We start from the raw sequence: 14,582 nt of genomic DNA on the forward strand, positions 1-14,582 counted from the left end.
CTGGCTAGGGCAATTAGGCAAGAGAAAGAAATCAAGGGTATTCAGTTAGGAAAAGAAGAAGTCAAACTGTCCCTGTTTGCAGATGACATGATTGTATATTTAGAAAACCCCATTGTCTCAGCCCAAAATCTCCTTAAGCTGATAAGCAACTTCAGCAAAGTCTCAGGATACAAAATTAATGTGCAAAAATCACAAGCATTCTTATACATCAGTAACAGACAAACAGAGAGCCAAATCAGGAATGAACTTCCATTCACAATTGCTTCAAAGAGAATAAAATACCTAGGAATCCAACTTACAAGGGATGTAAAGGACCTCTTCAAGGAGAACTACAAACCACTGCTCAGTGAAATAAAAGAGGACACAAACAAATGGAAGAACATACCATGCTCATGGATAGGAAGAATCAATATCGTGAAAATGGCCATACTGCCCAAGGTAATTTATAGATTCAATGCCATCCCCATCAAGCTACCAATGAGTTTCTTCACAGAATTGGAAAAAACTGCTTTAAAGTTCATATGGAAGCAAAAAAGAGCCCACATCTCCAAGACAATCCTAAGTCAAAAGAACAAAGCTGGAGGCATCACGCTACCTGACTTCAAACTATACTACAAAGCTACAGTAACCAAAACAGCATGGTACTGGTACCAAAACAGAGATATAGACCAATGGAACAGAACAGAGTCCTCAGAAATGATACCACACATCTACAGCCATCCGATCTTTGACAAACCTGAGAGAAACAAGAAATGGGGAAAGGATTCCCTATTGAATAAATGGTGCTGGGAAAATTGGCTAGCCATAAGTAGAAAGCTGAAACTGGATCCTTTCCTTACTCCTTATATGAAAATTAATTCAAGATGGATTAGAGACTTAAATGTTAGACCTAATACCATAAAAATCCTAGAGGAAAACCTAGGTAGTACCATTGAGGACATAGGCATGGGCAAAGACTTCATGTCTAAAACACCAAAAGCAACAGCAGCAAAAGCCAAAATTGACAAATGGGATCTCATTAAACTAAAGAGCTTCTGCACAGCAAAAGAAACTACCATCAGAGTGAACAGGCAACCTACAGAATGGGAGAACATTTTTGCAATCTACTCATCTGACAAAGGGCTAATATCCAGAACCTACAAAGAACTCAAACAAATTTACAAGAAAAAAACAAACAACCCCATCAAAAAGTGGGCAAAGGATTTGAACAGACATTTCTCAAAAGAAGACATTCATACAGCCAACAGACACATGAAAAAATGCTCATCATCACTGGCCATCAGAGAAATGCAAATCAAAACCACAATGAGATACCATCTCATACCAGTTAGAATGGTGATCATTAAAAAGTCAGGAAACAACAGGTGCTGGAGAGGATGTGGAGAAATAGGAACACTTTTACACTGTTGGTGGGATTGTAAACTAGTTCAACCATTATGGAAAACAGTATGGCGATTCCTCAAGGATCTAGAACTAGATGTACCATATGACCCAGCCATCCCATTACTGGGTATATACCCAAAGGATTATAAATTATGCTGCTATAAAGACACATGCACATGTATGTTTATTGCAGCACTATTCACAATAGCAAAGACTTGGAATCAACCCAAATGTCCATCAGTGACAGATTGGATTAAGAAAATGTGGCACATATACACCATGGAATACTATGCAGCCATCAAAAAGGATGAGTTTGTGTCCTTTGTAGGGACATGGATGCAGCTGGAAACCATCATTCTTAGCAAACTATCACAATAACAGAAAAGCAAACACCGCATGTTCTCACTCATAGGTGGGAACTGAACAATGAGATCACTTGGACTCAGGAAGGGGAACATCACACACAGGGGCCTATCATGGGGAGGGGGGAGGGGGGAGGGATTGCATTGGGAGTTATACCTGATGTAAATGACGAGTTGATGGGTGCAGCACACCAACATGGCACAAGTATACATATGTAACAAACTTGCACGTTATGCACATGTACCCTACAACTTAAAGTATAATAATAAATAAATTAAAAAATAAATAAATAAATAAATAAAAATAAAAATCAGTCTAGAGTTTCTGAAAACAAGGACACACTAGGAGGAAATGGTGGAGGAAAGGAGAACACAAAGTAAAAGTGACATTGCCTATTTCTTCACGAGAACAAGGGCCACTTAGGCTGGGACCCTTTTCCTGGAAATACAGACCATACAGAGCAAGGCCATGTGACTAAGAATCCACAACAGAAACAAACACAAGACACATATGAGTTAGGAAAGTTAAGGAAGCAGTTCTTCCTTTCGGCCAAAACCGCCACCTTCCAGTAATTGGCCACAATGATGAACACAAAGGGAAAGAGGAGAGGCACCGATACACATTCTCTAGGCCTTTTAGAAAACATGGGCTTGTTCCTTTGGCCACGAATATGCGAGTCTTTAAGAAAGGTGATACTGTAGACATCAACGGAATGGGTACTGTTCAAAAAGGAATGCCCCACAAGTGTTACCATGGCAAAACTGGTACAATGTTTTGCAGCATGCTGTTGGCATTGTTGTAAACAAACAAGGGGAAGATTCTTGCCGAATGAAATAATGTGCATGGTGAGCACATTAAGCACTCTAAGAGCCAAGATAGCGTCCTGAAATGTGTGAAGGAAAATGATCAGGAAAAGAAGGAAGCCAAAAAGGAAGGTACCTGGGTTCAAGTGAAGCACCAACCTGCTCCATTCAGCGAAGCACACTTTGTGAAAGCCAGTGGGAAGGAGCCTGAGCTGTTGGAACCTATTCCCTATGAATTCATGGCATTATAGGTGTTAATAAAATAAAACAAAATACCTCTGGCTGTAAAACAAAACAATAGAAAAAATCAAAAAACAACAAAAAAGAAAGCAGTGGAGTGCATTTGTAGATGTGGTACATTAATATTCCAGGCCCTCCATCCCACTTCTCTGAAAGCCTCTCTCCTGTGTGTGAGAGAGAAGGCATGGGGCAAGAAGGAGAAGGCCTTCCTTAAATAGCTGGTGGTAACATTGTCCTCAGCTCGCCAAGAGAACTCTCTGAACAATGTGACTCCTATTAGAAATGAGAACAAGCACCTATTGTTTCGGCTTAAACAGCTCTAAGTGTTTCTTTTAGAGATAATTAATTTAATTAAAATGGTCCCTGAAGCCAAACTGAGCTTCATATTGAGCACTATACACATTCCTTCCAAATTCCAGCACAAAGCTATTCAGAACTTGTAGCTCACATTTATTTCCACTGGAATGGAGGCCCCAGCACAGGGGCTGGGATAGGAGGCTCTTCCTCAGCTGCGGGGAGTAGTTCTGATGCAGTTAGAGAAAAGATGATTTTTCATCTGTAGATTTAGTTCCAAAAATGATGTGGGCATTTTTTCATTCATGGTAGTTTCAAGAAGAGAAATTTGATTTACTGGCTGCATCCAAATCAACCATCTACAGGATACCCTCAGCATGTTGGTGCTCAATAAATGAACGAATCAGTGGATAAATGGCTAGGCACAGAGGCTCACCCCTGTAATCCCAGCACTTTGGGGGGCCAAGTGACCTCAAGGCGGATCACTTGAGGTCAGGAGTTTGAGACCAGCCTGGCTAGCACTTTAGGAGGCCGAGAGGGGATGGATCACTTGAGGTCAAGAGTTTGAGACAAGCCTGGCCAACATGGTGAAAATCTGTCTCTACTAAAAATACAAAAATTAGCCAGGTGTGATGGTGAGCTGCTGTAATCCCAGCTACTGGGGAGACTGAGGCAGAGGTTGCAGTGAGCTGAGGTTGTGCCACTGTATTCCAGCCTGGGCAACAGAGTGAAACTCTGTCTCAAAAAAAAAAAAAAAAAAGAAAAAAAAATAGATATATGAGTGAAACCAACCTCTTTGGCCTGGAATAGATGAGCTTTCAGACCTGTTGTCTTCTGGGGTCAGGAAGTAAATTGAGAAGCATTTGATGTTAGATCAAAACTACCAAGCTGTCATGTACCCCAAGAGGACACAGTAAAATTCTGTGGCATTTGATGATGGCTTATTGATGGTAGGTGCAGTTCAACATGTTTATTCCAAACCTTGAGGCAAGCACAATACAGGGAGGCCACATGGCCTGGTCATTTAGCAAGTAGACTGTGGAATCAGGAAGACTGGGCTCCTGGCTGTCTCCCTTTCTTGTGACTTGACCATGGGCCTATTTTGAAAACTAGTCAGTTTCTTCATATATAAAATAAAGATAATATAAAACCTAACACATGAAATTTTTGTGAAATTTAAAGTATGACATTCAGTATGGACTGAATGCCTACTATGTGTCAGGCATTATTCCAGGTGTTTGGGATATGTCAGTGAACAGAATACAAATCCTTGTCTTTGTGGCATATACAGTCTAGTGAGGGGAGGGGGATGGGAAGCAAATAAAACATCATAACTGTAAGAAAATATATTAATATTTTAAAAGTTCTGTGTGCTAAGAAAATAGCAGAGCAGGGTAAGGGTTCCAAAGGCAGGGTTGGGGCATATGGGAGGCTGGTAGTGGGTTACAATTTTGTATAGGGGAGACAGGGTAGCCTCCACTGAGAAGATAACATGAACAAAGATGTGAAGCTGGTGAGGGAGTAAGCCACGTGGATATCTAGAGGCAGCAAGTTCAAGGCAAAGGGAAGAGCCATTACAAAGGCCAGAGGACAGGAGTATGCCAGGCATGTTTGACAGCAAAGATCAAAGAAGACAGAGTTGTTGGAGAGGCAGAAGTGAAGTAACTATAGATCAGGTTGTATAGGACCTTGAGGCTATTGTCAGAGCTTGGTGTGAAATGACGGAGCCCACCTAACTAATCATTTAACAGATTGCTGGTGTGGGTGGGTGGCTATGGGAGGCTTGTGTTGATGATCCAACTCTGTGAATGATTGGGTGAAAATTGACGATGCGGGAGAGGAGGAGAAGTTGCTACAGGGATGTGCTTGAGTATGTGAGAGGGGTTGGCTCCAGGGACTCATGGGGAGTTTTCATAGGGACTAGGCAGGAAGGCTGAGGGTGTGGGTACAGTGACCGGTAGGAGGGTATGTGGTTTTGGGAGTCTGTGGAGGTTTTCTTGTTTCTCTCACATTTCTTAGATAAATAGGTAGCATAGTAATCATATAAGAGTAAGTGGGGAAAGGAGTATTCTTGAAGGAAAGAAGGAAGTATGAGCTTGTTCTCTAGGAGAACAGAAGAGTGAATGGATGAGGGGAACCTCATCCTGCTGAGAACCTCATGCCTGGCTGTGAATGCCAGGCAGCATTAAGGGCCCAGTTAAGGGTTAATGATTATGAACTCAAAATGAGATCAGTCAGCATGGTTTTCACCAGACATATTCAACCATTCCAGTACAGGGAAAGAGGTGGGTTTCACCAGGGTTGTGGTTTTGCTAAACAAATAAGTCAAAGCCAGAGAAGGGCAAGGGATTTGAGGGATTTTGAAGTATTTAAAGCATAATAATTGACCAAAGCATTTAAGTCAGGTAATTATAGAGAGAAGATAGGACCTCAAGTGAAAAGTGGGAGAAGGACCAATGGTGGAGAGACCCTTGGTTTAGAAGGTTTGGAACTGCGGTAATAGAATTAGTGAGCTGGAAAGATAGCAGGTGAGGTGAGAGTGGAATGTGTCAAATCAAAGTTAAGAAAACGCAGCTATAATTGTAGGACAGTATGTGGTGCAAAGCAAATGCTCAATAATTAATGACTATTATTAGGGATTCATGAAACTTGTTATCCAGAACCCTTGAGACCAGATTTGTTTTGCAATCCAGAATTCTTCGGACTGCAGAAAAGCTTCATGGTGTATATACACCTCCATGGAGGTCTTGGAAAGTTTTCTATAATCAAGCACACTAGCATCTTCAGGAAAATATATGAATATTCATATTAAGTAGGATGTATAGCCTCATATCGGTGTAGGACACTTTTTGCTGTATAAGTTTAGGCACTAAATTTTTAAAAAACAAAACTTTGGATTTTAAGATTTTGACTTTGAGATTTCAGAATTGTGGCAAAAGAAGGTGAACCTGTACTGACATTTTCACTAAGCATCGTGAACTTAGGGGAAATACTTCATCTCTCTACAGGACTTTGAGTTTGGAAATTTCTGAACTGCTTTCCTGCTCAACATTCTGTGATTCCTTGATACCCTTCACTGGACTCAATTCCCCATAAGATAATTGAATAAAGAGGCTGGGCCTAAGTTGTATGCAGGTTGAGCATCCTTAATATGAAAACCCCAAATCCAAAATGCTTAAAAATCTGAAACTTTTAAAGTGCTGACTTGACACCACAAGTGGAAAACTTCACATCTGACCTCATGTGATGAGTCGAAGTCAAAACACAGATGCACAACACACAATTCCTTCAGTGTCCCTGAGCAAAGAAACACCCTCCCAGGCCCTTTAATTGTGATGTGTCTTTTCTAGGCATGCCCAGATTCCTTCATGCAAGCTCACCCACAAAAAGTAATAACATGGCATGTGTGAAGGCCAGATATGCCCAGATTCCCCATGATACCCCACACGGGGCCAAGACCCATGCAAATTACTTACTTTATTTTTGCTTTTTCTCTGTAAAGATATTGTTGAAAATATCAAAAAGCCCTACAGATACCCCTATGGGTAACAGTGATAAGAAAAAGAAGAAGCATATTTATCTATAGCACAGAGAGTCAAGCTATTGGACAAACTGGACAGTGGCGTAAGTGTGAAACATCTTACAGCAGTATGGTGTTAGAATGACCACCTCGTATGACATGAAGAAACAGGACTGTTGAAGTTCTATGCTGAAAGTGATGGATAGGAGTTAAAAATAGAAAAACACTGCATAAAGCTAAAAATAAAGACTTCAGTCATGTACTGAAAGAGTGGGTTTATCAGTGTTGCAGTGAACAAACACATGTCACTTCATAGTATGCAGATCATGAAACAAGCAAGACCTGTCATGATGAATTGAAAATTGAAGAGAACTGTGATTAGTCAATAGGCTGGTTGCAGAAATTTAGGAATAGACATGGCATGAAATTTTTAAAGATTTGTGGTGGTAAAACTTCTGCTGATCATGAAGCAGCTGAGCAATTCATTGATGAGTTCACCAGAATCAGCTAGGTACAGCGGCGCATGCCTGTAATCCCAGCTCTTTGGGAGGGTGAGGCAGGAGGATTGCTTGAGCCCAGGAGTTTGAGACCAGCCTGGGCAAAATAGGGAGACCCAATTGCTACAAAAAACTTAAAAAAAAAAAAAAATTAGCTGGGTGGTGGTTCATGCCTGTAGCCCTAGATATTCCAGAAGCTGAGGCTGGAGGACCACTTGAGCCCAGGAATTTGAGCCTACAGTGAGCTATCATCATGCCATTGCACTGCACTCCTGCCTGCATGACAGAGTGAGACCCTGTCTCTTAAAAAATAAAAAACAAAATAAAATAAAACACATAAAATGTATCCGTTTAACAAGGTCATTGCTGATGAGAGTCTTATCCCAGAAAAAGTCTATAATGCTGATGAAACATCTGTTTTGGCATTATTACCCCAGAAAGACTCTGACTGCAGCTGATGAGACAGCTCCTGTAGGAATTCAGGATACTAAGGATAGGATAACTGTGCTGGGATGTGCTAAAGCAACAGCTACACAGAGTGTAAACTTGCTGTGATAGGCAAAAGCATGCATACTTGATGTTTACAAGGAGTGAATTTCTTATTAGTCCATTATTATACTAACAAAAAGGCATGGATCACCAGGGACATTTTTTCTGGCAGTTTCTCAAATATTTTGTACCAGTGTGCGCTGCAGAAAAGCTGAACTGGATGTCCACTCAAATATCTTGTTTTTCCTTGACAACTGTTCTGCTCATTCTTCACCTGAGATCCTCAGCAAAAATAATGTTTATGTCATATATTTTCTCACAAAGATGATTTTATTAATTTAGCCATATGACCACGTTATCCTTACATCAATAAACTTTTTGAACAGCATGCTAGCCATAGTGAACAGAGGCGTGACTGTGAACGTTTTCAAAAAGAGTTTAGCTTGAAGGATACTATATGTGCTATTGCCAGTGATTGGAACACAATGACTAAACACACAGTTGGGCGTGTCTGGCACAACTTCTGGCCTGCAACTGTGTTCAGTGATGATGATGAGCAAGGTGACAAGTTTGAATGATTCTGTATGTCAAATGAGAAAAAAAAAATGATGTCTAGCCTTCTTACATATGCAAAAAATATACCTTCAGAGTCCATTAGTAAGCTGGAAGAAGTTTTTTTACTTTCTTCTTATATTAAAGAAGTTTTTTGGTTTGGCGGGGTTTATTTATTTATTTATTTTGAGACGGAGTCTCTCTCTGTCACTCAGGCTGGAGTGCAGTGGCTCCATCTTGGCTCATTGCAACCTCCACCTCCCAGGTTTAAGGGACTCCCCTGCCTCAGCCTCCCAAGTATCTGGGACTACAGGCACTTGCTACCATGCCTGGCTAATTTTTGTATTTTTAGTAGAGATGGGGCTTCACCATATTGGCCAGGCTGGTCTCAAACTCCTGACCTTGTGATCTGCTCGCCTCGGCCTCTCAAAGTGCTGGGATTACAGGCATGAGCCACCACGCCCGGCCATTTTTGGGGTTTTTTGAGATAGAGTCTCACTCAGTTGCCCAGGCTGATCTTGGCTCACTGCAACCTCCTCCTCTGTGGCTGAAGCCATTCTAGTGGCTCAGCCTCCCAAGTAGCTGGGACTACAGGTGCATGCCACCATGCCCGGTTCTTTTTTTTTTTTTTTTTTTGTATTTTTAGTTGAGATGGGGTTTCACCATGTTGGCCAGGCTGGTCTCAAACTCCTGACCTCAAGTGATCCTCCTGCCTCAGCTTCCCAAAGTGCTGGGATTACAGGTGTGAGCCACCATGTCCGGCCTATTGAAGAAGTTTTGTTTTGTTTTTGAGACAGGGTCACACTCTGTTGCCCAGGTTGCAGTGCAGTGGTGTGATCATGGCTCACTACAGCAGCAACCTCCTGGGCTCAAGTGATTCTCACACCTGAGCATCCCAAGTATCTGGGACTACAGGTGCACGCCACTACACCTAGGTAATTTTTGTATTTTTGGTAGAGATGGGGTTTCTCCATATTGCCCAGGCTGGTCTCGAAGTCCTAGGCTCCAGTGATCCACCTGCCTCAGCCTCCCAAAGTGCTGGGAAGAGAGGTGTGAACCACCATGCCCAATCTGAAGAAATTTTTTAAATCAATAATGAGGCTCCACTTGTTCATTCACCACCTGATGGTAGAATAGACAAAATGGTTCTGAATCAAGGTAATTGTCATAATACTCATAAATTTGATGTTGTTAACACTACAGAAAAAGTGCCTATAGACAACATGGTGAAAATGTGTGATGGGCTTATTGAAGGACTAGAGCAGCATGTATTCATCCAAGAACAAGAAATCATGACAGTTTACAAAATCAAAGAGACTTCTGAGACAACAACCTTTGTTAATGAGGCAGAAGAGGCTAGAGGAAACATTTTTAAAAGCCATTCAGCAGAATGCCTCCTAGTCCCTAGAAGACCCACTTCCTGGTCCTTCGACTGCTTCTGATGTTTTACCTAAAAAAAATAAAATACAGTGGACAGTAATCTTTTAATCAAAACACAGCATGATAGGTGGAGGCTGAAAGCCTGCTGTTGTTTGTTGCTACTGTTGTTTAGCAGCTGATGCAGGCGTTCTAGTGAAGCTACTGTGCTGCTGAGTTATCCTGAACATATTACTTTTTAACTGTATTAATGGGATGTTATTTTTTTACTGTTAAGTACTTATGTGTGAATAAGTGAAAATGATTGTTAATTTGTAGCATGTAAATTCGGAGTCAGGAATGAGGATGATGTCAAACAACGAGAGATTGTCCATGAGTGGCTGAGATGACACCTTTGCCTTCTGATGATTCAGTGTACACAACTTTGTTTCATGCGCAAATTATTAAAATAGTGTATTAAATGAGCTCCAGGCTGTGTGAATAAGGTATATACAAAACATAAGTGCATTTTGTGTTTAGCCTTGGGTCTCATGTTTCATTATGTATATGCAAATATTTCAAAATCCCACAAAATCCCCAATCCAAAACTTGTCTGATCCTATGTATTTGGGAAAAGGGATACTCAACTTGTATTAATAAATGAGCTTATTTTGATTGATTATTATAATCCTGTTTAAACCGATACTAACAGAAGAATTTGGAAACTTCCTTTTTCACATTCAAAGCTAACAAAAACATAGGTCAGTCACAAGCAATTCAGGATCTATCAAATTTGCTAAAACCTTATAGGTGAGATAAATTAGATGAAGGTCAGAATAACTTAATATAACTTAATACAAAGTTACAAGGAAAGGACTTTTAAAAAGCTGCATTGTGTAATTAAATTCAAATTTATTTTTACAGTGGCTGTTTCCTGGTAGATGTTAAGCCATAACTTGTTTTGATGACTAGATGAGGTTGATTTTTAATTTTATGCATAATATAATTTGCATTTAGTGTACTTACAAAATGCTGAAAAAAAAAGTGTCCTTGAAGTAGATTAGGTACATCTGCTTTTGGTTGCTCTATTAGTTATCATAGCAAATTCTTTCTTTGTAGATGCAGCAAAGGTAAATGTCAGCCAAGCTTTGTCCAGTTATCACATATTCCTCAGGGAAGCTTTCCACTATGGAATTCACTCTCTAAAAGTAGGCATAATTGTAAAAAATGGAGCAAAACCTCAAATACTAAGACACAGAATGTTTTGCATGTCTCAAATTACCATTGCCACTTGAATTAATGACTTGTTCTTCAAATTATTTTACACAATGGCTTTTCTCTTTCAGGATGTTCTCTTACCACCCTTTCCTTCCTTTTTGCCTGGCTGTTATTTGTTCTTTAATATCCACCTTAGGTGATAACTTCTTAGGGGAGCCTTTCCTGTCCCTACCCCAAACCCATTCCCAAAACATGAGTGGGTGCCTTCCTCAATGCTCAGAGGAACACTGTGTGTTCCCCCATTGTAGTGGCCATACTTGTAGTGCCCAACAGCTTGTCTCCATCTCTCACTGGGCCATCTCGACGGGAGGGACCCTGTCTGTCTCACATGACATTGCTTCTCTGTAACCTATCTTTGTTAGAGTAATTAAAGATGAAGTTTATCATTCCAGAGGTAGGCCCTTGCAATGCAAACCCAGGACTGGGTAAAACAAAGCAAGCTCTCATCCCTCTCCTTGTGAGGTCTAGAAAAAAAGGAGAAAGGTAGATTCTTGGCAGGAGAGAGAAGTTAAGAATGACAGTTTCTCAGACCAGGCATGGTGGCTCACTCCTATAATCCAGCACTTTGGGAGGCCGAGGCAGGCAGATCACCTAAGGTCAGTCAGGAGTTTGAGACCAGCCTGGGCAACATGGTGAAACCCCGTCTCTACTGAAAATATAAAAGTTAGCCAGGGGTGGTGGCTGGCACCTATAATCCCAGCTACTCAGGAGGCTGAGGAAGGAGAATCACTTGAACCTGGGAGGCAGAGATTTTGAGCTGAGATCACGCCATTGCACTCCAGCCTGGGCAACAAGAGCAAAACTCCATCTCAAAAAAAAAAAAAAAAAAAAAAAAAGAAGAATGTCAGTTTCTCACCATTCCAGGCACAGGCACATGTGTTGATGTAGAGGAAGGTGGAGTGGTTCTTGTAGCTGATTGGTCCCTTGGTAAACTGAGTCCTTCATCTAGTCAGGGCTGAGACAGCTCTTATCTTAGAAGGACTTACCAGGTAAAAGGAGAAAAGGGATAAAAGATAAAGATTCTGTTTTCAAGGCATTCATTCCATACTATAACAAATATTCACAAGACACCTATGCCAAACAGTATGTGGTGGTATCTATTTAGAGAGCTCCAGAACATTCTGTTTTGGGGGTGGACTCCCGAAGCAAAGAATGTAGGGATTCAGATCAAATAAGTCACCTATCTAGTCCTATTTACAGGGTTACCTACATGTATCATGAGTATCCCTGATCCTTTTTTTTTTTTTTTCTTTTTTTGAGATGGAGTCTTGCTCTGTCACCCAGGCTGGAATGCAGTGGCACAGTCTCGGCTCACTGCAACTTCCACCTCCTGGCTTCAAGCTATTCTCTTGCATCAGCCTCCCAAGTAGCTGGGACTACAGGTCCCCGCCACCACACCTGGTTAATTTTTGTATTTTTAGTAGAGTTAGGTTTTCACCATGTTAGCCAGGCTGGTCTCGAACTCCTGACCTCAGGCAATCCACCCCCCTTGGCCTCCCAAAGTGCTGGGATTACAGGTGTGAGCCACCGCACCCGGCCAATGTATCTCTGATTCTTAAGAAAGGGGTTGGGCTGTCCAGGCATATACTTTTCAAGACAGATCATTCACCTATGTACAGATAGCTGAACACTAACCATTCTGTTACGTTGCAAACATAACACTGGTTCCCAAACTCAAACTGCTGCATTACAAACAAATTATTTCAGTCAGCATTATATTTAAAGCTCAAAGAGTTCAGCTAATTAGTTCAGGGGGCTATGAGGTGACTAGAGAAAGGACGTTTCATTATAAAATGGTATTTTCTTAGGAGATCCAAGCCCTCAGAAGAGGATGTCCTGAGGTTTCATACCTAGATACTATCACATAGTGGTTTGTTGTTGATGCTTGGTGAATATTTGTTGTATTATTGAATGAATGCTTTGAAAATGGAATCTTTACCTTTTATCTTTTCCTCCATTTAACATTGTTCCCTGGGTTAAACTGGCAAGTATGCAGGTCACTGATAAATGAACAGCTGAGATTTCCTCTTTGGCTGAATTATCCAGCCATGATCTCCATCAGCTATGACTATTATTTATGTGAATGAGGAAGCAGTGAAATAGTTTCTTTGCAGAGTAGCCTACAGCCTTGCTACTCAAAGTGTGATCCTTTGGCAAATAGCATCAGTATCACCTGGGAGCCTATTTGAAATGAAGCATCTCAGGTCCTACTCCAGACCACCTAAAGCAGATTGTGCATTTTAACAAAATCGTTAGATGTGTAAGCACAGTAAAATTTAATAAACAGTCTCCTAGAGAGCCCAAGCAGGACCAGAACATGAACGCCCATATACAGATTACCAGGAAGACAGCTCAAAAAATCTTGAAGGAGGACCGGAGCCCAAAGATAAGAAAGGTAAGACAGTCAGCCCAAGGGTGGTGAAGGTGTTGGAGGCACAGAAAAATCAGAAGTGACATATGAATTATACCAGGTCTAGAGCTAGAACTCAGAGAGGAACAAGCAGGACCAAAAATCAGTTATGGACCACAAGTTAGGGTATGATGGGTCATGGCTTTGGACTCAGAAGAGTTTTAGAGCCAGACTTACTTGTAATTCAAATCTTAGCTGAGTTGTATATTGTTCCATAATAAACCATAGCATAACTTACTGGGTCAAAACAATAACTCTTTATTTTCCATAATGTGTAGGCAATTTAGACAGGGCTCAGCCTAGGGTGGCTCACCTGAGCTCACTCATACGTCCACAGTTAGCTTGCAAATAGGGTGAAGGATGGTTAGTCCCACATAGCTTCACTTGCCTCATACGTCTGGTTTGGCTGCCACAGTGGGATAACTGGGCCTCTCTCTCTGTGAAGTCCCTCATCCTCAAGGAGGTGAGCCTAATTTTGTTCATGAGATAGCAGTGTTCAAAAGGCAAGCGCAGAAGCTACCAGCCTTCCTGAGGTCAAAGTTTGGAAGTCATTTCTGCTACATTCTATCAGTTAAAGCTACTCACAAGGCCAGCCTGGTGGGATGAGCTTCAGAGAAGTGTGGACATCTGCCACTCTGTCATGTACTAAGTCTTTGACCTAAAACAAGTTACTTTACCTTTTTGAACCTCAGTTTTCTCTTCCCTTAAAATGGGACAATGATACCTTTTTCATAGGATTATATGAGATAAATACTGCTTGTGACAAACATGTAATCAGCACATAATAAATGGTCATTATTATTAACACATAGCTGAAGTTTATGTTTACTATATGTATTAGTCCATTCTCACGCTGCTAGTAAAAATGTATTTGAGACTGGTAATTTATAAAGAACACAAATTGAATTGACTCACAGTTCCACAGGGCTGGGGAGGCCTCAGGAAGCTTACAATCATGGCGGAAGGGGAAACAAACACATCCTTCTTCACATGACGGAAGGAGAAGCGCTGAGTCAGGGTGGGGAAAAGCCCCTTGTAAAACCATCAGATCTCATGAGAACTCACTATCATGAGAACAGCATAGAGATAACTGCCCCCATGATTCAATTACTTCACACTGGGTCCCTCCCACCACACATGGGGATTATGGGAATCACAATTTAAGATGAGATTTGAGTGGGGACACAGCCAAACCATAGCACTATCCCAGTGTTCTCTATATATAGCCTTCTTTTCAAATCTGCATACAGAGTACTTTTCAAGTGACTAAAGCATTAGATTCTCACTGGTAGGTTTGAAAAGGGTTAGGAAAAGGACGTGGTGTGTGTGTGTGTGTGTGCACGCGTGCGTGTCAGAGAGAGAATACATGTGAAAAAATGAGCTGAGAAATCAAAACC

This window comes from Macaca fascicularis, chromosome 5 (genome assembly GCF_037993035.2).
Source record: "Macaca fascicularis isolate 582-1 chromosome 5, T2T-MFA8v1.1".
NCBI lineage: Eukaryota > Metazoa > Chordata > Mammalia > Primates > Cercopithecidae > Macaca > Macaca fascicularis.